Source organism: Bos taurus, chromosome 9, assembly GCF_002263795.3.
Source record: "Bos taurus isolate L1 Dominette 01449 registration number 42190680 breed Hereford chromosome 9, ARS-UCD2.0, whole genome shotgun sequence".
Classification (NCBI taxonomy): domain Eukaryota; kingdom Metazoa; phylum Chordata; class Mammalia; order Artiodactyla; family Bovidae; genus Bos; species Bos taurus.
In genome coordinates, this window is record NC_037336.1 from 52954161 (window position 1) to 52978704 (window position 24544).

At 38.7% G+C, this 24544-nt stretch overlaps 1 protein-coding gene across 1 annotated transcript in view; it reads left to right on the forward strand.

Moving 5' to 3' along the window:
- The first annotated feature begins 4146 nt into the window (after window positions 1-4146).
- Window positions 4147-24544, forward strand: part of GPR63 (G protein-coupled receptor 63) — a 68396-nt gene continuing 47998 nt past the window's right edge. The window contains exon 1 of the mRNA XM_005210862.5: window positions 4147-4379. The gene's annotated coding sequence lies outside the window, so the exon portion shown is untranslated. The remainder of the gene's footprint in view (window positions 4380-24544) is intronic.

Below are 24544 nucleotides of genomic sequence, written 5' to 3' on the forward strand. Positions count from 1 at the left end.
TAAATCATAAGGTCAATGTTCTCACTGAAGAGATACAGTGTACCACCATGCTTCTCAGGTACTAGATGTGTTCAACTATGGGTCTAGCCCATGGGTTTGCAGCCACAACTGTACCTGGGCAGCTTTTAAACTCACCGATGCCTGGACTCTATCCCAGAACTGAGTCTGGGTCTCTGAGGGTGGCATCGGTATTTTGTAGAAACTCTTCAAGTGATTCTAATATGCAGCCAGGGCTGAAAATCTTCAGTCTAGCCAGCAAATAAGAGGTACCATTTGTAGGTCTTACTCTGTAAAAAACTGTGCTGGAGGGACTTCCCTGTGGTCCAGTGGTTAAGACTCTGTGCTCCCAATTCAGGGGGCCTGGGTCTGATCCCTGATTTGGGAACTAGATCCCACATGCCACAACTGAGAGCCTGCATGCCACACCTAAAAAAATCCTGCATGCTGCAACAAATATCTGGAGTGCTGCAACTAAGACCTGGAACAGCCAAAAAAAAAAAAAAAGTTGTGCTCTAATCTCTTGCCCAGAAGGAAAACGATGCTTGAAGAGATGTTATTCATTCACTCTTTTGCTCTGAAGTGTTTCACACCATTCTGTCTGGATTCAGAACTATGGCTTTTGAAACCTTTTTGAAAGTGACCCCAAGCAAGACATGAAATTTACATCATAACTTAGAACACAGAAGATAATGAAACTAGTTTAACAAATAATCTTATTAAGTATGATGCACTCTGATATTTTTCATTTTGTTTAATTTAAAAAATACTGGTCAAGCAACTATTGAAGCCCATGCACCTAGAGACTGCTCCATAACAAGAGAATCCACCCCAATAAGAAGCCCGGACACCCCAGCTAGAGAGTAGATCCCTGCTCACTGCCGCTCGAGAAAGCCCACATGCAGCAAGGAAGACCCAGCACAGCCAAATAAATAAATAATTCTTAAAAAAAAATACTGGTTACAGTCTACTAAAATAATTTCATAATCTGCAGTTTGAAATACTCTCCTAAACCATGACAGTGCAGATTTCCTTACAGTCCAAATTTCCTTTCAGTCCAAACACATGGCAAGACCTTTTACCCATCAGTGCCTTCATTGTTTTCTTTTTTGGCTGTGTCGGGTCTTAATTTAGATATGCTGGCTCCAGTTCCCTGAGCAGGGGTCAAAGCCAGACCCCTTGCATTAGTCTGGGTCTGGAGTGCAGAGTCTTAGCCACTGGACCACCAGGGAAGTCTGTTTCTGCATTTTTTAAGGACCATCAAGTTGGTTCCTAGCTGAAAAGCATTTCCAAGACTACTTCAGCTCATTGCGTCTCTTATTTCAATGCCTATAGTTAACACAGACTCATCATGCCTTTCTGTACACTAACATGATACACTGTGATGCTCTGAAAATTTGTCCTATATCTTAGATGTGGTCATGTCTCCTTGACTAAATCTAACCTCCTGAGGGCAGTGATCATGTTATATGCTTTTGCTTCTTTACTTTGTGAAATATCTAGCACAGAGCAGGGCAGATCACAAACTAAAAACAGCCCTATGACCCCAGACAACCCAATCTCTGCTTTTAAATCTTCCTCCTTGAAATAAAGGGGAATGTTTTAGGTTAATCCTGAAGGTTCCTCCAGGTTTTTAAATCTATTTGTCTGGAATATCTATGAACTAATTCTATAAATACAAACATGAAGGAAGAATACATTAAACATTTTTATCAGCAACCAAAGAGAAGTTCTTGTGTGGGAAGAAGGCTGAAATTATTTGGCATTTTTGATAGGCAAAATATAAACTCCTCCGTGCTATCTCTGAAAAGATAATGAAGAACTTATTGGAGTTTGGAAATGGAGTTGGGCCCTGTGTCACTTGGATACTGAAATGTGATTATTCATAGGCTTCATTTTTTTTTCAAGTTGAATGTATATTCATGGACTCTTATCTTATAATTGATTATATAACAAGGCTTAGCAATGAATGAGGGGTTGAGGGCATCTTGGAGGCAGAAGTAGCATGATTTAGGAAAAAAAATTATTGAATACAATTACAGCTTAAATATTGTTTGTTTTTTTTTTTTTTGCAAGTGGTTTGTTAATATTACTGAGGTCCTTCTGAGTGGCTTCTGAGGCCAAAGGATGTAACTGGTTGTGTCAATTACTTGTATTCTTCTGAACCAGAGGCTATAGGGAGAGAGGCAGAGAGGTAGGTGCTTTGTATGTGTGTGTGCTTTGGGGAATGGGACAGGTGGGGAACTGGTTGTCTATAGACTCTACCTGTTTAATTTTCATTTCATCTTTGTTAACAACAGTAAGTGTCCTTTGGGAAACCTCCTCTTTCCTGCTCAGCCCATGTGGTTTGCATGTATATTAGGGGGAAGGCACCCAATCTATCTCTCTTGACCTTTCTCAGCCATAGGCAAATGACGAAACCTGGCAGTGCATATTCCAGTCTGTGGTTTTAATGGTTAGTCCAGAGATGGGCAGAGGATCCAAGTGAGCCCAGGGAGACTCATTCCTTGGCTTGCTTTCTTGTTAATGAGACCAATTGCTAAGGAGGTGGGAGGAAGAGAAAAGCCTGGGGCTGTAGGTTTAGGCCTTGATTAGAGAAGATAAAACCCATGCAATGAAAGCACAACCATGATATGAAGAGAAATGAAGTCCCAACACTCTTTGAACTCCTGGAGAAAAAAGAAAAAGGATTCTAAAAAGCATTTTAATTTTTTTTTGCCAGTTCTACTCTTGGGATTTCAACCTTCTTCGCTGTAGGCTTTCAAAAACCAGTTTGATTCAGGTACCTATTACATCTAACTATCCTGACTAAACAAGACTTGATCATGAAACCAGTATAGCTTCACTCTTGCTCACTACTAACCTCCTCTCTCATCTTATCTTTGGCCTGACAGCACCATGTCTCCTGCTTTTATAAAGCCCCAAACTTGTTTCCTCTCCATCTGGTAAGAAAGTTTCCTCCAACCTTTTGTATATTGCTTCCCACAAGTTCACATGTGCTTGTTTCATAACTGCTGGTGGCAGGAGGGGAAGAAATGAGGTCCAGTCTCAGGCAACTGATTCCAGTGCCTTGGTGGAATTAGAAAATACCTCTCCCTGAGTTTCCCCTTGCCCCTATTCTTTGGAGACCAGGCTGGATCTTAATCTTGAATTGCCTGCCCACGGTCACCTCAGCCAGAGGACACTGTGAAGGGTACAAATGACACAAACTCAGGCCTCACAGTATTAAGAAGCAAGAGTTGGGAGTCAAGAGGTGAAAAACAAGCTCTCTGCTGCCACACCCACTGTTTCTGTGGTCTCTTCTTGGGGCATTGATAGCTGCTGATGCTGTGTCTCTGGGCATCCCCACACTGGGCACGGTCCATGTTGCTCTTAGCAGTAATCACAAATGTGGGTGAGAGCTGGAAAAACAGTTATCACTTGTCACTTGAAAGCATCATCGCCAGTATCATTTCGATCTTAAGGTGATATCTTTTCTGAGAGGCCTTCCAAGAATTCAGTTGGGTGCTCTTTACAGCCAGTCTTTGCTGTAAAGCAAAAAAGCCGGTGGTTCAAGAAGTCCAGTGGGAGGCCACCTGGCCATTGACTACTGGACGAGAACAGCGCACATAGTAAAGCAGAGCATTTAGCAAGTCTCCCATGCCACACATTAGTGACACGTTCAGGGGCCAGTCTAGGGGCCTCTGAAATCTTCAGTTATTTCAGTCTCCTGCGCTCCCAGGGCTGGGGTGAGACTCTCATCACTCTGTTGGAGATAGAGGAAGAAAAAGCAGGAAACACAGGACGAAACGCTATTCCAATGGGCAGTCGCCAGCGGCGCGCATGGGCTTTGGGGGCGTAGGTGTGCGCGGCGCCGCTGAGGGGGCGGGAAGACAGGACCCCAAAAAAGGATGGGAGAGGTTAGGAGAAGGGGTGAAGTTCTAACACAGTCGTGGGGCGCCAGCCAACGGCGAGGGCAGCCGGCCGGTGCCGGGTCCCAGCACTTGCCCTATTTTTGTCCAGGCGGAGCGGCGACCAGACCCTGCGGAGAGCGGGGGCGGCCCTCTCAGTCTTTGCGGTTCCTCCCCCTCTTGCCCTGCCCCCTCCCCCTGGCCGCCGTCCTAAAACGCGGCGGGCGCCTTTAAGAGGGAGCTCGGTTACCCTGGGGGCGGGAGCCCCTCGGCAGAGAGCGAGGCGGCGGCGCTCTCCGCGATGCTCCTCACTTTCTGCTCCTGCTCCCGCCGCCGCTGCCGCCACCCTCGCCTCCTCCTCCTCCGCCTCGAAGCGTCGTTTTCTGCAGCCGGGGAGAGAAGTGCTATGTCAGGAAAGTTCCGGGAGGGACTGGCTGGGGCCATGCTCCCCGGGCTCTCCTGCAGGCGCCCGCGCGCAGCTCTTTGTACGAGGTGAGGCGTGGGGTCCGCGGCCCCCCGGGGACAGGTAGCCGTCCGTGGGGAGCGCTTCGATTCCCCGCGGTGGGAAGGGTTGTGGGGTTGGGCGGAGTGTGAGGCGGGGGACGAGGCCGGTGAGACCGAAGTTGTGCCGGAGAAGCTTGGGTTTTCGGGAAGGTTTTTACAGCTGGACTCGAGGGATTTCGGCAGCCGGCGCCACACGGTGGGGCCCGGCCAGGACTCGGTGGCCCCGGGCCCCGCCTCGCCTCCCCTCCCGATGCCCCCTGCCCCGGGCCCCTGCCCGCCCGAACCGTGAGGCCTTCGAGGAAAGCGCTCGGCTGCAGGTCGGCACCCAGTGCCGGGTTTGTCTCTGCCCGGCTCTCCCCTGGAGATGCTGCGAAGTGCTGGGAGTGAGAGGAAGGGGATGGAATCCTCCTGAACTTTTACACTGCGGGCTCCTCACTCCTTAGGGATGCAGTTCACCTGGTTTGCCCAAGTCGGAGGACTCCTTCCAGCTCCAGCAGTTCGGAGAGGTTGCCTTTTACATGTGGGTGAGCTTTCGGCGCTGTGGTCCGTCTCTCAGCTTTGATCGGGCTTCAGCATTGCATTGATTTTAGTCCTCATTCCTCCGCCCCTTTTGGGATTTTTTTTTTTTTTTTAAGAAAAAAAAAAAAAAAATCCTGGAGGATTAGGGTGCTGAAATAAACAAGCAAACAAAACAACAAAACCCAACAATGTATTTTTATGAAATTTACCCCCAAGGCTGACTGAAATGTTCCAAGTGATCTTTTTAGTCCTCATGAAATATTTAGTCTTGATCTTAACACTTATGAAAGGCAGGTATCCCTGTAGTAGGATGCAGTATTTTTTTTGGTGGTGAGATGAGGTTTAAAGCATGTTTTGTTAAAGAAGGATTTTTTTGTTTATTGGTGAATTTGGTTTTCATTATATCTTAAATTAAGACTCCAACTAATTTTAGGAGTAGTATTTCTAAGAATCTGAAGCAAAACCTCATATTTCTTGCATAATCCTTCTTGCTTCAGGCAATTTTACTCTTGGATAAAGTATGTAATAGATGTAATTATTTGATGAAACCTAATATATAAGTTCATTTATTGCCCAAATGGCTAAGTTTCTTTTTTCATGTATCCTGTGGGTAAAGGAAGCCCATTTTCTCACATTGCCAGTTCTCTTCCACCCCTGTCTATCCCTGTTTCTGTCTTCTTCACTCACATTCTATACATCCGATGTCATATGTAGATCACAGGTGCTGATGGCAAGTCCCTATACTTTGTAAAGTGTTGAATAGCCAGATTTTAGTGATGTAATTGATTATATCCAGATTATTTTGAAAAATAAAAATAGAATGTGAAAGCTTTAAAGAAAAGTGTCATGAAGTATTTTAAATTCTCAGGTATATGCTTTACATGTAACTTGTGTGTAGAAAAATGTACTGCAGAAATAGGGGGTATGGTAGGAGACAACTTTACTTGTAGTGGGGAAGTTTTGAAAGAAAATCATTCTAGAATAAACATTAATATAACTTTTTGTTTGGGATATAGATTTTCATTTCTGAGCACAGTTTTGTCACTCTGCTGTCAAATATGTTAAAACCTTGAAAAAAGAACTCTTCATCTCAAGCATTTTCTGAAAATTTGTAGCAAACTGAGCATTCTTGGAAAAATTTTGCTTAGAAAAAGTCACATACTTAAAACCCACACTGCAGTTACTATTTTGCCTTAAGTTTTCTGGACTCCAGGCAAGAAAATACTGCATTCAGAAAGAATTGGGGGTTCTAAGGTGGATGTGACTTATTTCCTAGAACTGTGTGGATTAATATGAGTACCTTGAGATTTGGTATGTGATTTATTTGATTGAGATGATGGTTTTGTGAATATTTCTTTTTGAAACTAAATGTGTATTCACGTATATATCACATATACATGTCACAAAATTCTTATCTATCTATAGATGTGGATATTCATATATTTCTGCATCTCTTTATATCTATAAGAGGTTAAACTGTTCAGGGACTCAGTAATACTCCTGCACTAAGAACAGCAGATCTAAAAGATGAGAAACTGAACATGTTTCTGGCTAGGGCTTGTCATTGATTTTAGCAATTTTCATCAGTATCAGATAAGTTAAAAGATACTGTGTTTTCCAGCATGTTCTTGTTCTCACACCAGGCTTGAGCCAGGGAGCCATATTCCAGTGGTCCTAACTCCATATTTTTAAAATGGACTGAGTTATCATACAATTGGTTGATTGGATCAGGCATTTCTTAAGCTTCAGTAATTTATCTTCAGTAGAGGAATCCTGGCAAAATTTAGCTTGTCAGTATAGTGTTTTCTTCTTCTAATTACTTTCAAGTATTCCCTGTTGGTCTGGGACTTAGAGAGTAAACCTCAATAGCATGGGAGATAAACCTTGGGTCAGTTTTGGTGCTCTAGTTTGTGCAGTGATGTCTTGAGTATTTGATATGAGAGAGATACCCATTTATACTTGGGAAAATGATACATTTGATACAGTGCTTCAATCTCAATAAACAAAACTTTGGAATATTTCTTACATTTTCCACAGCTGAAGCTGCTGCATCTCAGCATATATATGAAAATTAGAAATGAAATGATTTTTTAGACATTTTTTTCACTTGCTGGGCATTTACCAGAAATGAGTTTATATTTGCTGCAAGTTTCCTTTACTTTGTTGCTTGTGGCAATTTTTTCTTTTTCCTTATTTTTTTTGCTACTGTGATGTGTATCAGAGAAGGCAATGGCAACCACTCCAGTACTCTTGCCTGGGAAATCCCTGGCAAGAGTACTGGTAGGCTACAGTCTATAGGGTTGGGAAGAGTCGGACACAACTGAGTGACTTCACTTTCACTTTTCACTTTCATGCACTGGAGGAGGAAATGGCAACCCACTCCAGTATTCTTGCCCGGAGAGTCCCAGGGACGGGAGCCTGGTGGGCTGCCATCTCTGGGGTCGCACAGAGTCGGACACAACTGACGTGACTTAGCAGCAGTGATGTGTATATTTAGGATGAGTTCTTAGTGTTTACTTGAAATGGACAGTGCTGTGTTTCACAGAGTTTATTTTGTGTATTTTCAGCTTAAAAAATAACATTTGAAATGTTTGACTATATGGGTGAGATCACAGACTTTCAGAATGATGGGATCTTGGTCCATTACAGTTTCAGTTTCCTGGGAATTTTCTGTTTAAGGTCAGACGCGGCCCTGATTTGAACTGGATGATCTACAAAATAGGTACTTTTGCAACCACAAAATGTGGAGAACATTCCAAATAATTTGCAGTGTGGGTAGCCCAACATGCTTTAGTGTTTAGTTGGCTTGAGGCAGTGTGCCATGCTTGTAAAAAATGGTTTTTGAAGCTGACAGCAAGCTGTTTCATTCTTTGAGTTTGACACTTAGGATAAAGTGCCTTTTAGCCTCTGTGCCAGTAAATATGGACAGGATTGGTATTACTAATAAAAGTACTTTTGTTCCCATTTCTGTATAATAGATTCAGAAAACTCAAGCATGAAATAGCTTAATATACTAGGAAACTCATTCATGTTAATTCAAAATGTAATGAAGGTTTGAGAAGGTTGGATTTTAACAGAGCTTTCAAGTCCTGGGCAAAAGAGTGTATATTTGCAGTTAGGAGGATCATCTAGCGGTCACTCTATTGAAATTAATAATGACATTATTATTAACAGTATTTCCTTTGAGTGATAAACCTCCCAGGCCCAACTTTGATTAAAAACATCCCCACTGTGCCAATCACCTAGCATATATATTAATTGATTCTTAATCATTTGAAACCCTCATGTGTCATTGTTGTCATAAGCTTTAGGTACCTTTGGTTTTTTACTGAAGCTTCTTGATTAACTTCTTTTCTATCAATTGATGGAGCCCAGTCTACATCATTAAAGCTGCTTTTTTTTTGGCTGTGTTGGATCTTCTATTAGTTGCAGTAAGTAGGTTTAGTTGCTTTGGGGCAAGAGGGATCTTAATTCCCAGACCAGGGATTGAATCTGTGTCCCCTTTATTGGAAGGGGGATTCTTAATCACTGGACCACCAGGGAAGCCCCTTCATTAAAGCATTTTAAAATACGTTACACAATTTTTTTTTTTTTAAACATGAAAATGTCTAAGGATTTGCTTTGGGGAGGGAGTGCAGCAGAAGTGACATGATTCATTTCTATATTGTAGCTCTTACCTTCCGAAGGAAGGCGTTTTCACCTCTTCCTTTTTATTTTAAGCAAAAACAAATGCATAGGTAATTTTAGAGAAAGAACATTTGCAGGCATTTAAAGATGCTTGAAGTTTCGATCAAAATAAGGGTTTCAGCTCTGAGTTACCTAAGAATAAGTCAACGTCTGCACCAGGTGTTCATTACAGTTTCTGGCTGAGTGTCTGCTGCTGATCTAAGTTGGGATCCTGGGAAGCTATAGATTCAAAGAGAGTTGAGATGAAAAGGGGCTAATTCCAGGCATAGCATCTATTGCCTTCCAGAGCAAAAAATATTTGCCTGAGTGTCTACTTCTAATAAAATCAACTTTTCATCATTTTAGCTTGTTTTTTCCATTTCCTCCAGGCTATAAATGAAATATGGTGTTTTCATTTTTGATTAACCTTCCACTTCTAAAGTTTCACACTGTTCAGGACTAGCTTTTAAGACTCTGAGCTTGTTCCTAGCAGTACTTTCCAAATGTTTTCCCTTCTTTTGAATTATTGAGTTCTTTAATGATACATTATGAGTTTTGAATTTAAGGTTCCTCCATCTTCCTTAATAGGCCTTGGTTAATTTACTTCTACTTAAAGGTGCACTGATGTTGGTCACTTCTCATTTTTGTGTCTATATTTCATGTATAGTTGCTCTTATAAGGTTTCAAATCTTTATTCTTTATTCGTATGTGTGAAAAATTTAGAAAATCCAGACAGGCCAAAAAAGGAAAAGAGGAATTACACCTATTAACATTTTGATATATATTTTATGTGCATAAAGAAAAAACTTTCATTTTCTTAAAATGATACTTACTATTTTGTTTCTTTTAAACTTTCATACAAAGATGAATCACATCCCATATCATAGAATGATCTTCTGTAGCATGTTTTGAGTACTAAATAGTATTTTGTTCTATGGATGTATCATATTTTATTGGAGATATGCTATAATATCAGGCAGTTTTTCCTTTTTTAAAATTGCTGATATATAGCAGTAAATATCTTAAAGCTCAGTTTTTGTATATATCTATGGTTATTCCCTTTGAGTAAAACCCTAAAAGTAGAATTTTGGGATAGGGATAAAGGACACTGATGTTTTTCATTGACCTCAAGGCATTTTATTAGTCCCAATATAAAATCTGTAGAGTTCATCATAGCTTTCCTTGATTACCTTCTATGGTCTTTTTGGTTAGTCTAATATGAAAGACTTAAGTCAGATTGCATTTGAACTCAGACCTGACTGACTAGGGCTTTATCCAAGGTAAATAATGCTAAGTATAATATTTACAAAAACTCAGCTATAAGGTACAGCCTCAACACCAAACCATCCAATAGTGCCCAGTTATAGCTATAAAGGCTATTTCCACCTAAACAGGAATAGCAGTTGATAGCATGCCCTGAGAATTCTCTCTTATTCTTAAAAAAAAATTTTTTTAACACATTTGTTTGACTGTGCTAGGTCTTAGCTGTGGCATGCAGGATCTTCACTCTTCTTCATTGCACCATGTGGGATTTAGTTCTCTGACCAGGGATCGAACTCCAGTCCCCTATGTTAGGGCATGGATTTTTAGCCACTGCACCACCAAGGACATCCCTCTCTTCACTGTCAGTCTCCTTACTACATTACCATCTGAACTACTGGCCATGTACACTGATATATCCATAATTGCTGTATGGTAGAGTAATTAAATATTGTTTCTTATATAGCCATCTCTAAGATTTTAATGATTCTATTTTCTACCCTTTGCTGCCAACAGATAGACTCCTAATGTCCTCTGTGTGTTTATATCTCTATATCTGTATTTTATATATTTATCTCTTTCTCGCTGTCTGTCAATAATACAGAACTTCATCATAGCCAGAAATTACCTTTTGAAATCAGATAAGTGTCCCTCTGACTACCACAAAAACATAGTTATTCCTGGGAACAATTTAAAGGATATAAAATGGGCAAAAGCTAAGAAAAGGACTTGTGTGAAAAACTCACGGATTGATAGTTTAATGTAGAGAGAAATTCTCTTCTTCATTTTTATGACTAAAGTTATCTTTAGCTGTCAGACATGACCCTAATGATGGCAGAATGGCATTTGTATTTTCATGTACCTTTTTCATTTTTAGAATTTAGTTCTGGCTGTAAAAAGGAAACAGAAAATAAACACACACACACACTCCCAAACATATTTTCTGGGTCAGCTGTTCTTTTTTCAGATATTGTCTTCTCCACTGTGTGGAGACCATGCATGTCCTTTCCTCCTTTTTCTAAGTCATGCCGAGCTTCTCTGTCCCCTTTTTAGTGTTAGTGGCTCAGTGTGTCCAATTCTTTGTGGCTCTATGGGTTGTAGCTTCCCGGGCTTTGTGACCCCAGGGACTGTAGCCCGCCAGGCTCCTCTGTCCATGGGATTCCCCAGGCAAGAATAGTGGAGTTGGTTGCCATTTCCTTCTCCAGGGGATCTTTCTGACCCAGGAATTGAACCCAGGTCTCCAGCATTGCAGGCAGTTTCTTTACCTACTGGGTGCTTACCTGTTTTAGCATTTCTGAATAAATTTTTTGTTTAGATGAGTTATTGTTATGTGTTGTTATTATATTCAGTTTTTCCCTTTCACTCTTTGTGGTATAGATATGTGGATGCATCTTTGGTTGTAATGAATGATTATTAATAAAAAATAAGGAGTTCGAGAATCTCAGCATTTATATTTCTTAGTACTCAGTTGCTGTGGGTTAGCTATAAAAACTTAGACACAGTGGTAAAGTGAAGTCAAATACAAAAATGACTGAAGTAATAAACTTGATTACCTTTGGGTAATTATTTCATTCATCAGGTCATAAAACTAAGCTTTTAATATTTTCTGTATTCCTTTTATGATATAACTTTTCTTTTGCATTCCAAGTTTTAAAATCTTTTCATCCTACTAATTTCTCTCATCTTGCATAAGGACCCACCAGAATAGAAATGATCTCTGAGGCTCATATAACAGAATCTCATTCTGGTGAGATCTTTGCTCTTATCTGGATTCTAGGTTGGAATACAATTTTAGGAAAAGATCCTTCAGGTAATTTTTTTTAAGTGGATAGACAGGGAAGACTCACATGAAAAGCCTTGTTGCATAACATAAAGCATCCATTTGCTTTGTGGCCCTTGTAGAAAGGAAATTTTCTGTTTGTCTAATATAAACTTGAGACTTGGAGTGATCACTGCATTGAATGCTGTCCTTCCCAGTGTCTATGTTAAATTCTTATTCTGTTCAGTTCCAACATAATCAATATTCTGCATATAAGAGGAACTTTCACATTTGTTTCATTAGCCATTAGATAAACTCTATATTTGCATCATTCTAGGGCAGTGGTTCTTGCCATTATGAAATCTGTATTGAATTCACCCACATGGCACAGCTGTAAAGAATCCGCCTGCCAATACAGGAGAGGTAAGAGACATGGGTTCGATCCCTGGGTTGAGAAGATCCCCTGGAGTAGGAAACGGCAACCCTCGCCAGTATTCCTGCCTGAAAAATTCCATGGACAGAGGAGCCTGTTGGGCTACAGTCTATGGGGTTGCAGAGTTGAACACAACTGAGCACACATGCACATGTGCATACTCATATATACATATGCACACTCATACAGCACTTTCAAATATCACTGTCATGGGCTACATCTGGTAGAAGAAATCAAATGAGAACCAGGCATGAATGAAGTATAATAAAACCAGAAGATCCACAGAAGCATAGACAGTGATGCTTATACAGCAGTATTTAGTGTTTTTGTCTAGGAATTGTAATTCTCGTGATTATGTGTACAGTTGACTTTGGGTAAGTGAATTCCCTATGGTTCCTTGGTCTTAACTCCCATATGTCAGTTGAATCAATACTTTGTGAACTTGCAAAGCTTTCTGATGCTTTGGGTTTTGAGTGGTGGGCCAGAGGACTTAGAATCAGGTACTTACTGACTGGCACCGTCATTAGGGCATTACCAGTGGGGAACCCAGCAACAGATAAGCATCACCACCAAACCCCAAATTCATTCTCCCTTGTGATTTTGTGATGCATGATGAGAAATTGTTCTTTCATGTTTAAATACAGCTATTTTATCAACTTTATTTTTTTATTTCTAAAGGTTCAAAATGAGCATTCCAGATTTTCTTTAAAATTTTTCTTTGCTAAGACATGATTTTTTTGGTAGGGAGGGAGCATAGTAGGTGTTGGGAGGTGATTTGCAGTACTTTGAATTTAGAATGACAATTATGTAACCGTTTTTACTTAGATCAATGCTTCCCTATTGTTGGATACACAGCAAACTTGATTGAAAATTAAAATTTAGAAATAATAGAAATGGAAATAAGGTTGTATTAAAGGAGATAATTATTTTATTCATGAACTCCTTCCTTTATTCATGAAAAGTATTAGTGGAGAATCCTTCAGCTATTGAGGTTTCAAGAAACATTTTCTTGAGTTTAAAATTATTTGTGAGCAGTTTGGTTTTAGAAGACTTTTTTAGGACCATATGCATTTAGTAAAATTTAATTCTTGTAGTAAAAGCTTCCTGCTTTTAGTCTTCATTTATTTTCTTTTATTTCTTACCCTGTGACCTACTTTTCTCCCACCCTTCCATCAAAAAATAAAGCAGAATAAAAAATAAACTATAACTTTAAAATCAAAATATATAGGCATATCTCAGAGATTTTGCAGACTTGGTTATAGACCGCTGCAATTAAGTGAATATTATTAATATAGTAAATTGAATCATGGAATTTTTGGTTACCCAGTGCATATAAAACTTATGTTTATGCTATTCTGTAGTCTATTAAGTGTACAATAGCATGATGTCTAAAAAAACAATGTGCTTAACTTAATTAAAAAATACTTTATTGCTAAAAAATGCTAACCATCATCTGAGCCTTCAGTGAGTCATAGTAGTAGCACCAAAGGTCACTGATTACAAATCACCATAACAAATATATATAATAATATATATAATTATAGAAATAAAAAAATGGAAATAGTGCAAAAATTACCCAAATGTGGCAGACATGAAGTGAGCAAATACTGTTGCAAAGATGGCAGCAGTATCTGCAAAGCACAATAAAGCAAAGCAAAATAAAACAAGGTAGGCATAAGAGACCTGGGTTTGATCCCTGGGTTGGAAGGATCCCCTGGAGGAGGGCATGGCAACCCACTCCAGTGTTCTTGCCTGGAGAATCCCATGGACAGAGGAGCTTGGCGGGCTACAGTCCATGGGGTCTCAAAGAGTCAGAAAGGTCTGAAGTGACTTAGCACACACACACAGGCCTATACTAGTCTTCAGCCAAGTACTTTTGCATTTGTGCTAGTATGTAATATCATACTATCGTGGGACATAACATTAAAGAATGTTGGAAGAAAATATGGACAAATGAGAAATTATATTTTCTGTTTTCTACTCTTGGGGTGCCCTCATTTTACAGCACAAGCAACAAGGTATAATCCAGTGTTTACTTTGTGTTTGTATGTCTGTTTGGTATGAGTCAGTGTTCTCCAGAGAAATAGAACCGACATGAGGTATATTTGATTTATTAAAAGGAATTGGTTCATGTGATTATGGAGACTGAGAAGTCCCATGGTTGGCCACCTGCAAGCTGGAGACACAAGAAAGCGGTTTGTGTAGTTCTGAGAGCCTGAGGGATGTTGGTGTAAGTACCAGTTGAAGGGAGATGCTTAAATTCCCAGCTCAAACAAGCAGAATTCAAATCCCCGCTTCTTGACCTTTTTGATTTATTCAGGCCTTCAATGGATTGAGTGATATCTACTCACTTTGGGGAGGGCAGTGTGCTTTCCTCAATCTAATAATTCAAATTCCAGTTTAATCTGGAGAAATACCACAAATGCACCCAGAAATAATGTTTAATCCAGGCACCCTGTGTCCTAGTGAGGTTAACATAAAGCTAACCATCACAGTGAGTCTCCCCACTAGACTTGAGAGTTACATAAGATGAGATATACCTGTTGTTTTTCATTGTATGCCATGCTTAATCAGAAACTGGTGGACAGCAGATGATTAATAATGATTTGTTAAAGGAAGGGAATGAATGTAAAGAGTATATGTTAAGTGGAAAGTATATGTCAAAGATTTATAACATGAATAGCATGTTGAAAGACTGAGTATCAGGTGGATGTTAAGATGTGCCAGTGAGGTAATTTTAGTTGGCATATGATGATTCTGTTGACTTTTCCTTTGTCTTTATTTGGTGGCCACTTCAAATATTAAAACTAAAGTCTTAATAGATTTTTGAGGTCCAAGAATTTGAAGTATGACCTTTAGATTTTTCAGAATCTTCCCAAGTTAAACAAATTACTTTGATCATGGCAGTGAATCAAGGTCAAAAGAGAATTGCCATTATCTCTGAGGATGAGTCAGCTTTGCTCTTCAGCGATCCTATTTTGAAATGGCATGCCAAGAGCAGAATGATCTTTTGCTCTATGTTGTTTCTCTTGCACCATTTTCTAACTTCCCACTTAGGAAAATGTTTAGTAATTCTGTATTTTCCCTCACATTGATTATTGGAATTTGCCAGGTAATAATTATGTTTACAGGGCCAAGGGACCAAGGATTTTAGCATCTTTAAAAGGAATACATAAAAGTAAGATTGATACTTTTGAACTGTGGTGTTGGAGAAGGCTGTTGAGAGTCCCTTGGACTGCAAGGAGATCAAACCAGTCAATCCTAAAGGAAATCAGTCCTGAATATTCATTGGAAGGACTGATGCTAAAGCTGAAACTTCAGTACTTTGGCCACCTGATGCGAAGAACTGACTCATTGGAAAAGACCCTGATGCTGGGAAAGATTGAAGACAGGAGGAGAAGGGGACGATAGAGGATGAAATGGTTGGATGGCATCACCAACTCGATGGACATGAGTTTGAGCAAGCTCTGGGAGTTGGTGATGGACAGGAAAGCCTGGAGTGCTGCAGTCTTAGACATGACTGAGTGACTGAACTGAACTGATAAAAGTAAGATATATATTAATGTTTGATTATTAGTTATACAAGTATATACTCAAGAGGTTATTTGAAGTATCTGGTGATTCATTAAGGTGTTCCAGGTCCACATTCTGTGACATTTCTATTATACCATCAGAGAAATTGGTCTGATTGATGCTGACGTGTGTGGGATACTAAGGTGGTGGGGATAGGGAATCTTTAAACATTGTCTTATACCAAGAGATGATGCTTGGAGGAGACCGTAGTGTAAGTGTATATGTCCCCTGTTTGTTTTTGATAGCGTGTCCACAAATCTCCAACTAAGTATCACACTACCTGGCACGTGGTAGATGCCCTAAACATTTTTGTTGAATTGGCTTGGCTGCACCTCTCAGGGGTAGTCGTAGTCAGCAACAACAAGTGTTGTTCTGAAAAACAAGAAAGCCATACTATAGTTGCATCTGGCGGTAGAGGAATAAACTGGGCATGGTGGTAGTAGACTGTTTCTGGGTGCAGGAAGGAATACAGACTTAGACCAGATTTGAAGCAATGACAGAAAAATTGTATCTCTTTTGTTCTGAAAAGAGACTTTGAAGGTCACTTCTCTGAAATAATTGAGGCGGAAGCTGGAGTGAAGAAGGTCAGAGGAAGAGAACCAAAGGTATTGTGTCAAAATCACAGTGTAGAATCTTGAGGTGAAAAACAAGACTAAATTCAGTTTGCGTGACATATGGTTGACTTTTCTGGTTGCTCAGGTGGTAAGAAATCTGCCTGAAATGTAGGAGACCTGGGTTCAATCGCTGGGTAGGGAAGATCCCCTGGAGAAGGGAATGGCAACCCACTCCAGTATTCTTTCCTGGGAAATTCCACGGACAGAGGAGTCTGGTGGGCTACAGTCCAATGGGGTCAGAAAGAGTCAGACATGACTGAGCGACTAACACTTTATCATATGGAAAATAGTCATTTCCGAGGGTGAGGGATAGAATGCTCCACGTCACTGAAGTGCTGGTGTTGGGGAGAACATGGTTTTCTTTTCTGAGTAGAACTGCTAGCTTGTAACTACTGGGAACCGATGTGTGCCACTTCTTTACATGTGCTGTTTCATTTAACAAGGCCCCACTGCAGCTTTAGCAACTAAGGTACCCCTTGGTCATTTTTCTGAGGAGGATCTGAGAAAATGAGAGAGTAAGTAACGTGCTCAATGACACATAGCAAGTAAGCAGTAACCAGGCACTCTGACCCCTGCTGCGGTGGACGCAATGGGCATCTGGAGGAAGGGCTTGAAAGTACTCAATAAAAATTTATTTTTACGCTGAGTTTTGATTCCCTCCAGAGGACATGCCAGAATCATATGTTTTTTAAGAGACGTGGAGAAGAGAGAGCAGCATTTTCAGAAGAAATATTTATGATGGTGGAAACATTTAGTTTTAATTAGATAACTTAACGCCTTGGAAACTTTAGTTGTGCCATGTAACTATTAAAGAAAAATTAAATGTCGAATCTTCATATAGATAGTTGTGTAGGGTCAGATGGGTTATAGAGTTGCTTAGTCAGTTTAGTTCAGTTACTCAGTCGTGTCCGACTCTTTGCGACCCCATGAATCACAGCACGCCAGGCCTCCCTGTCCATCACCAACTCCCGGAGTTCACTCAGACTCACGTCCATCAAGTCAGTGATGCTGTCCAGCCATCTCGTCCTCTGTTATCCCCTTCTCCTCCTGCCCCCAATCCCTCCCAGCATCACAGTCTTTTCCAATGAGTCAACTCTTCACATGACATGGCCAAAGTACTGGAGTTTCAGCTTTAGCATCATTCCTTCCAAAGAACACCCAGGGCTGATCTCCTTTAGAATGGACTGGTTGGATCTCCTTGCAGTCCAAGGGACTCTCAAGAGTCTTCTCCAACACCACAGTTCAAAAGCATCAATTCTTCGGCGCTCAGCTTTCTTCACAGTCCAACTCTCACATCCATACATGACCACAGGAAAAACCATAGCCTTGACTAGACGGACCTTTGTTGGCAAAGTAATGTTTCTGCTTTTGAATATGCTATCTAGGTTGGTCATAACTTTCCTTCCAAAGGAGTAAGTGTCTTTTAATTTCATGGCTGCAGTCACCATCTGCAGTGATTTTGGAGCCCCCCAAAATAAAGTCTGACACTGTTTCCCCATCTATTTCCCATGAAGTGATGGGACCAGATGCCATGATCTTCATTTTCTGAATGTTGAGTTTTAAGCCATCTTAGAGTTGGTTAAGGAAACAGTTTTAAAAAGTGGAGTGGCAAGCTGAGCTGTACCCAGAAATTCAGGTGACTGTAAAGCGGGATTAAAATAAAGCTTTTGCAGAATAGCATGAAAGCAAACAATAATTAGCAGCTCTTTAAAATTTCATTGATTCCCAAGAGATGTTTGTGGGAACCAGAAAAGTGATCTAAAGAGTAATGTGAAAAGATAGGCACAGTTTTTTAAATTAATAGATAATATTGGAAGAAATATGGGGTACTTTTAAAAGTAGTGATGATAGATTACCATATTTAAATTTTGCACATTGAAGTATAACAAAATTCTGTTCTTCTCATGTTTCTTATGCCCTTTACTGATCAGAGTCCATTTCTTGCATAACAAAAGTACACTTGACCAAAGGATGAGGGACATTCTAAAAACTTTCACTTTTTATTGATGTATAGATTTACAGTGTTGGTGTATTGATTTACAATGTTGTGTTAATTTCTGCTGTGCAGCAGAGTGATTCAGTTGTATGTATATATACATTCTTTTTCACGTGTTTTCCACTGTAGTTTATCACAGGATATTGACTATAATTCCTTGTGCTATACAGTAGAACCTTGTTGTTTATCCATCCTACGTATAATAGTTTGCATCTGCTAACCTCAAACTCTCCATCCATCCTTACCCTGCCACCCGCCTCCTCCTTGGCAACCACAAGTATGTCCTCTATGTGTGTGAGTCTATTTCTATTTCATAAATAAGTTCATTTGAGTAATATTTTAGGTTCTACATATAGTGACATCCTATGGTATTTGTCTGTCTCTGATTTACTTCACTTAGATGATCATCTCTAGGTCCTTTCATGTTGCTGCAAATTGCATTATTTCATTCTTTTTTATGGCTGAGTAGTATTCCATTGTGTAGATGTATCACATCTTCTATATCCATTCCTCTGTAGGGTATGGATGGACATTTAGATTGTTTTCATGCCTTGACTACTTTGAATAGTACTATTATGAACATATGGGTGCATGTATGTTTTTGAACTAGACTTTTGTCCAGATATTTGCCCAGTAGTGGGGTTGCTGGATCATATGGTAATTCTATTTTGAACTTTCTGAGGAGCCTCTGTACTGTTTTCTGTGGTGGTTGCACCAACTTACATTCCCACCAACAATGTAGGAGGGTTTCTAAAGGATAAGGAACATTTGAGTAACTCTTTTTGTCACCATTTTCCAAAATTTTAAACACTGTCTTCTCTTCTACCCATGAACAGTAGACATGTTGAGACAGGCAGGCGAATGCTTATTTTGCTTCCTTACCGTCAACACATAAGGAGTAGAGTTTTTTTTATTTTTTAAAGGAATGTCTTACCATTAAACAGAAATGTTAATGTTTGTACTTCATGTATTTATAATACATGAAAATATTCTTCAAGGAGAAATCTTGAATGTAAGAAAACTACTCATTTTACGAGATTTAGAAAATAAAGAAGAGTAAGAAAAAGTGTAAATCACTGATACCACTGATGCTCTTGTTGGTCAGAAACATCTGTTCATATTTTGATATTTCCTTCTAATTCCTTTTAAAAACTTTAAACATATCGAGAGCATATAGTATATATGGCTTCATAGTCTGTTTTCTTTACTCAATCTGCTCACATAATATTTTCTTGTATCTTTATTAAACACTGTTCAAATACAGCTTTAATGGCTACATAGCATTCTATTATATAAATCGCATAATTAACTCAATCTGTTTCCTTAATATGAACCTTTAGTTTCATTTTACTCTGTACATGAATTTTTCACAGCCTTATTAGTTTTATTTAACATATCATAAAATTCAGTCATTTCAAGTTTATGGTTGTTTACTGGTGTTTGATAATTTTACCAAGTGGTGCAACTGTTATCATAATCAGTTTTAGAACATTTTCTCCCCCACCTAGTGAGATTCCTCATGTCCATTTGTAGTTAATTCGTCATCTTATCCCTAGTTCCAGCTTACCACTGATCTACTTTCTGTTTCTCTGATTGTCTTTTCTAAGCATTTCATCTAAGTGGAATTATGCAATACACGGTTTCTTGTGACTGATTTCTTTTTCTTTCCATATTTTTAAGGTTCATCCATGACACAGCATGTATCAGTACATTATTACTTCTTATTGCTGGATGTATTTCATTGTAGGGATATACAGGCACACCTTGTTTTATTGTACTTTATTAAGCTTCACACATTGTGTTTTTTACTGGTTTTTTTTTTTTTTTTTTTTTTATAAATTGAAGGTGTGTGGCAACGCTGTGTTATCAGATGATGGTTAGCACTTTTTGGCCATAAAGTATTTTTTAGTTAATATATGTACCTTGTGTTTTAGACTTAATGCTCTTGAACACTTAATAGACTACCCTATAGTGTAAACATAACTTTTATATGCACTAGGAAACCAGAAAGTTTGTGTGACTCTCTTTCCTGTGATACTTGCTAAAATTTATTGTGGTAGTCTGGAACCAAACCCACAGTATCTCTGGGGTGTGCCTCTAATGCATTTTGTGTATCCCCATTCACCAGTTGATAGACATCTAGGTTGCTCCTAGCTTTGTGCTGTAAAGAATAATAACGCTGTGATCATTGACGTGCAGGTCTTTGTGTAGACACACATTTTTGTTTCTCTTGGGTCAGTACTTAAAAGTGGAATTGCTGGGTTCTGTAGGAGTGTTATTTTTTTAACTATTTGAGAAACTGCCAAACGGTTTTCCCAAGTGGTTCCATAGTTTTACATTCCCACTAGGAATATATAAGGGTTCTTATTTATCCAAATCCTCACTAACATTTGTTGTTGTCTGTCTTATTTATTATAGCCATTCTAGTGGGTGTTAATATCTTAATGTGGTTTTTAATATGCATTTCCCTAATGGCAATGGTGTTGAATATTTTTTCATGTGCTTATTATGTATTTGTATATTTTCTTTGTTGTAATATTCTATTCATATTTTTGTTCAATTATCAATTTAGTTTAAATGCTATTAAGTTGTAACTGTTCTTTGAAAATTCTAGGTACAGGTATTTTATATGTTTTTGCAAATACTTTGAGTCTGTTTCTTGGTTTTAAAAATTCTTAATTATGTCATCTGAAATGCAAAAAATTGAATTTTTATGAAGTTCACATTGTTAATTTATTCTTTTGGTGTCACGTGTATGAATTCTTTGCCTAACCCAAGGTCTGGAAGATTTTATATATATTTCATTACTTAAACTTTTAAAGGACATTTAAAAATACTTCTAAAGAATGGATCCTGAGAAGTACAAGTTTTAGAAACTTTTAGTAGTCAGCATTTTGTATTTGCAGTTTCCGCATCTACAGATTCAATGATGTGTGGATTGAAAAGAACTGAAAAAAATTTCAGAAAGTTCCAAAGAGCAAAACTTGAATTTGCATGCACTTGCAACTACTTATATAGCATTTATATTGTGTTAGGTATCATTATAAGTATAATATAAGATATAAATAATTGAGAAGTGATTTAAAATATATGGGAGGATATGCATATCTTAATTTCAAATACTGTGCCATTTTATGTAGAGGAGTTGAGCATTTGCAGATTTTGGTATCCATGGGGGGTCCTGGAACCAGTTCCCCACAGATCCTGAGAGATGACTGTATGTATTTTTTAAATTTTTGTTTATTTGTTTATTTACTTTTGGCTGTTCTGGGTCTCCATTGCTACATGTGGGCTTTCTCTGGTTGTGGTGTTTGGGGGCTACTCTCTGGTTGTGGTGATGGGCTTCTCATTGCAGTGTGGATGACTGTACATTTTTAATAACGTTTTTTTAAAGTATTACATACAACAGGAAGATAGACAAGTCATAAGGGACTCATGTGAAAATTGAAATTTGAAAAAATAAATCCATGTATGTAACTCCCACATGAATCAGGAGGAAATGTTGCTAGCTTCTCAGGAACCTCTCAGAACTTCCTATAAACCCCTTCCCAGTCATTACTTGTACTCTTCCCCAAAGTTAATCAATGGTTAGTAACACCATAAATTAATTTTGCCTTTTTTGAATTTTATTTAAATGGAATGATATTGTGTATACATTTTTGTGTCTTTTGCTTAATATTTTATTGATGAGATTCATTGATGTGGTTTGTTGCAGTAGTTTTCTCGTTTTCATGGCTGTATAGTATTTCATTTATGAATACATCACATTTATTTATCAGTTCTACTATTGATGTTCTGTTTTTGGATATTTTTAATAGTGCTGCTAGCAAAATACTTGTACTTGATTTTTGGTGCACAAATGTGAGCTTTTCTGTTCAGTGTATACTCAAGGGTGGGATTACTAGGTTATGGAGCAGGCCTAACTACAAACTTACTATAAATGGCAAGCTGTTTTCTATAGCCAGTTACATTCTATCCCAGCATCAGTGTTTGAAAGTTTTGTTTGTACCACATCCTGACCAAAACTTGCTGATTTTCTGCCTTTTTAATTGTAGCCATTCTGTTGGATTTGTGTCTTGCTGTGGTTTTCATTTGCATTTTTCTGATGAGTAATGAGGAAGAGCACCTTTACTGTGTTTGCGTGTGTGTGTGTGTGTGTGTGTGTGTGTGTGTGTGTGTGTGAGAGTGTGTGGCTATTTGGATATCTTCCTTTGTGAAGTTTCTATTCCAGTTCTTTTGCTCATCTTTCAACTGGGTTTATTTATTTATTTTTGATATATTTGTCCATATGAGTCCTTGGTCAGTTATATGATTGCAAGTGTTTTCTGTTTTCTGGCTTACCTTTACTTTCTTTTGGTCAGCTTTTCAGTCTTTCCTTTATAGCTAGTACTTTTGGGGTCTTATTTGTACTTTAAAAATAAACTTGATATGGAGACTTTGTTAAGATTAAGAAACTTAAACTTGAGCTGACTCGAAGCTGGTGTTTGGTGTTATGAGCACCATCCAGTTTCCTGTCCATGCCTCTTCCAGTGCTGAAATCCTGCAGAAGTCTTTTCTCCCACCCTCCCTGACCCTGAGCGCAACTTCCAGCCCCTTGAGACTGATATGGACTCTGTTCTGCTCAGTTTCTCAGCCTCCCAGCTGGCTCTCTTACTCAACCTTAAGCTTCTCAACTGTTTTTAAGCCTTTCAGCTGCCAGTTTTCAGGCTCTCAGCTTCTTGCTGCCTTGAGAAAGCCCCTGAGCTGGCATTTTAGAATTGGCCCATGCCTCCAGGGAAGAAGTATCTTTGAGTGCTGAGTTATCTCACTTTTCCATACTTACTTCTCTATAAGATCTAGGCCTCTCAAGTTATCCCTCCTTTGGTATCTCTTAGGTGACTTCAAAGAGGTTTAAAAAAAAATTATTCAGGCGCTTTTGGTTGTTTTTGTTTGGTACGTTGGTCTGCCACAGCTTGTTTTTCTTTGCCAGGATAGGGAGTCTCTAGGAGTTTTTTTAAATTGATGTATAGTTGATTTACAATGTTGTGCCAACCTAGAAGTGTTTTTTTAAGGCTGTTGATAAGCTTGTTGAATTATAGTAAGGCTACATTTCCATTGATGGAGTATTACTTTGTCAGAATTATTTTCATCTTTTTTAAACCTCTGAAAATTTGCTAAGCAAAAAAAAAAAACCTTGTAATTTTTATTAAACTTTTTATTTTTCTTTTTATTCTAATGAGACAGAACATTGTTGCAAAAAATGATTGGCCTTTTGCATCTTCCATTTATGATTTGCTTATTAATCACCATGGTTTTTCATTGATTTTTAAGAACTATGTAATGATGCTTTTATTAATAAATAAGAATTTGTGAATTTGAAGATAAAGAATTGTTACCTTAGTGAAGTTAAAAATAATTGGCATTTCCCTTGGTCTTTATAATGTTTCCAGACTTTTGAAGGCAGGGGTTGTGTCTCTTTTGTGTTCTTTTTTGGTTTCTGGTAAGTGGAATAGTCCAGGTTATCATGAAGCAGATTACATTAAAAAATAATGCAGAGATAGGATTAAAAAGCTCTTGAAGATTGTTCCTTATGTTCACTTTGAAAATTTTCTTTGGTTATTGATTTATGTTATTTCATTTAGGAGCATGGCCTCAAAGTCTTATTCCATTTTTGAGTCATTATCTTCTCTCTCGTATTGCTTCACATCAGTAATGTAGGATCAAACTCTCCTTTGTGCTGTCTGTCCCACATTTATTAGGGACAAATATCTGCCTCATAAATCTCCACAAATGTAAAAGAGGGATTATGTCTCACCTTCCTCACATGAAACTGAATTAATGTCATTCCTAGAAGTAGCATATAAATGCTGAATGGCAGCCTTGCCAGTTGCATTTTAAAGGGGTTTAAGGATAAGACAGTTTTAGACTGACTTCAGAGTTCTAAAGCATGATTACAAAATTTTTAAAAATCTAAAGCATTCTTCATTCACACTGTAACCCAGTGTTTGGATTTTAAGAAATCATCCAGACAGTTTAATTTTTACTCATATTATGAGAATAGTGTCTGAGGATGAGGGATAGTGGAATTTTCCTTATCATATTCGGCATACTTTGTCTCTCTTATTGTGGAAATATAATTTGACTCCCAGAAATGTCCTTGTCTTAGTCACTGCCCTACCTTCCTTTTTTGGTCATTTCATCAACTCTGCATAAGCTATATATTTGCTCTCATGCTTCTGCCTCTGGCCCTTGGGGAATGGTATTCTGAAGAAAAATTGGAGTCTGTGGGGAAGGCTGGTGTAAAAATAAAATCCTCAAGGTGTCAGACCTAGGATGTGGGCCAGATCTAGGGAC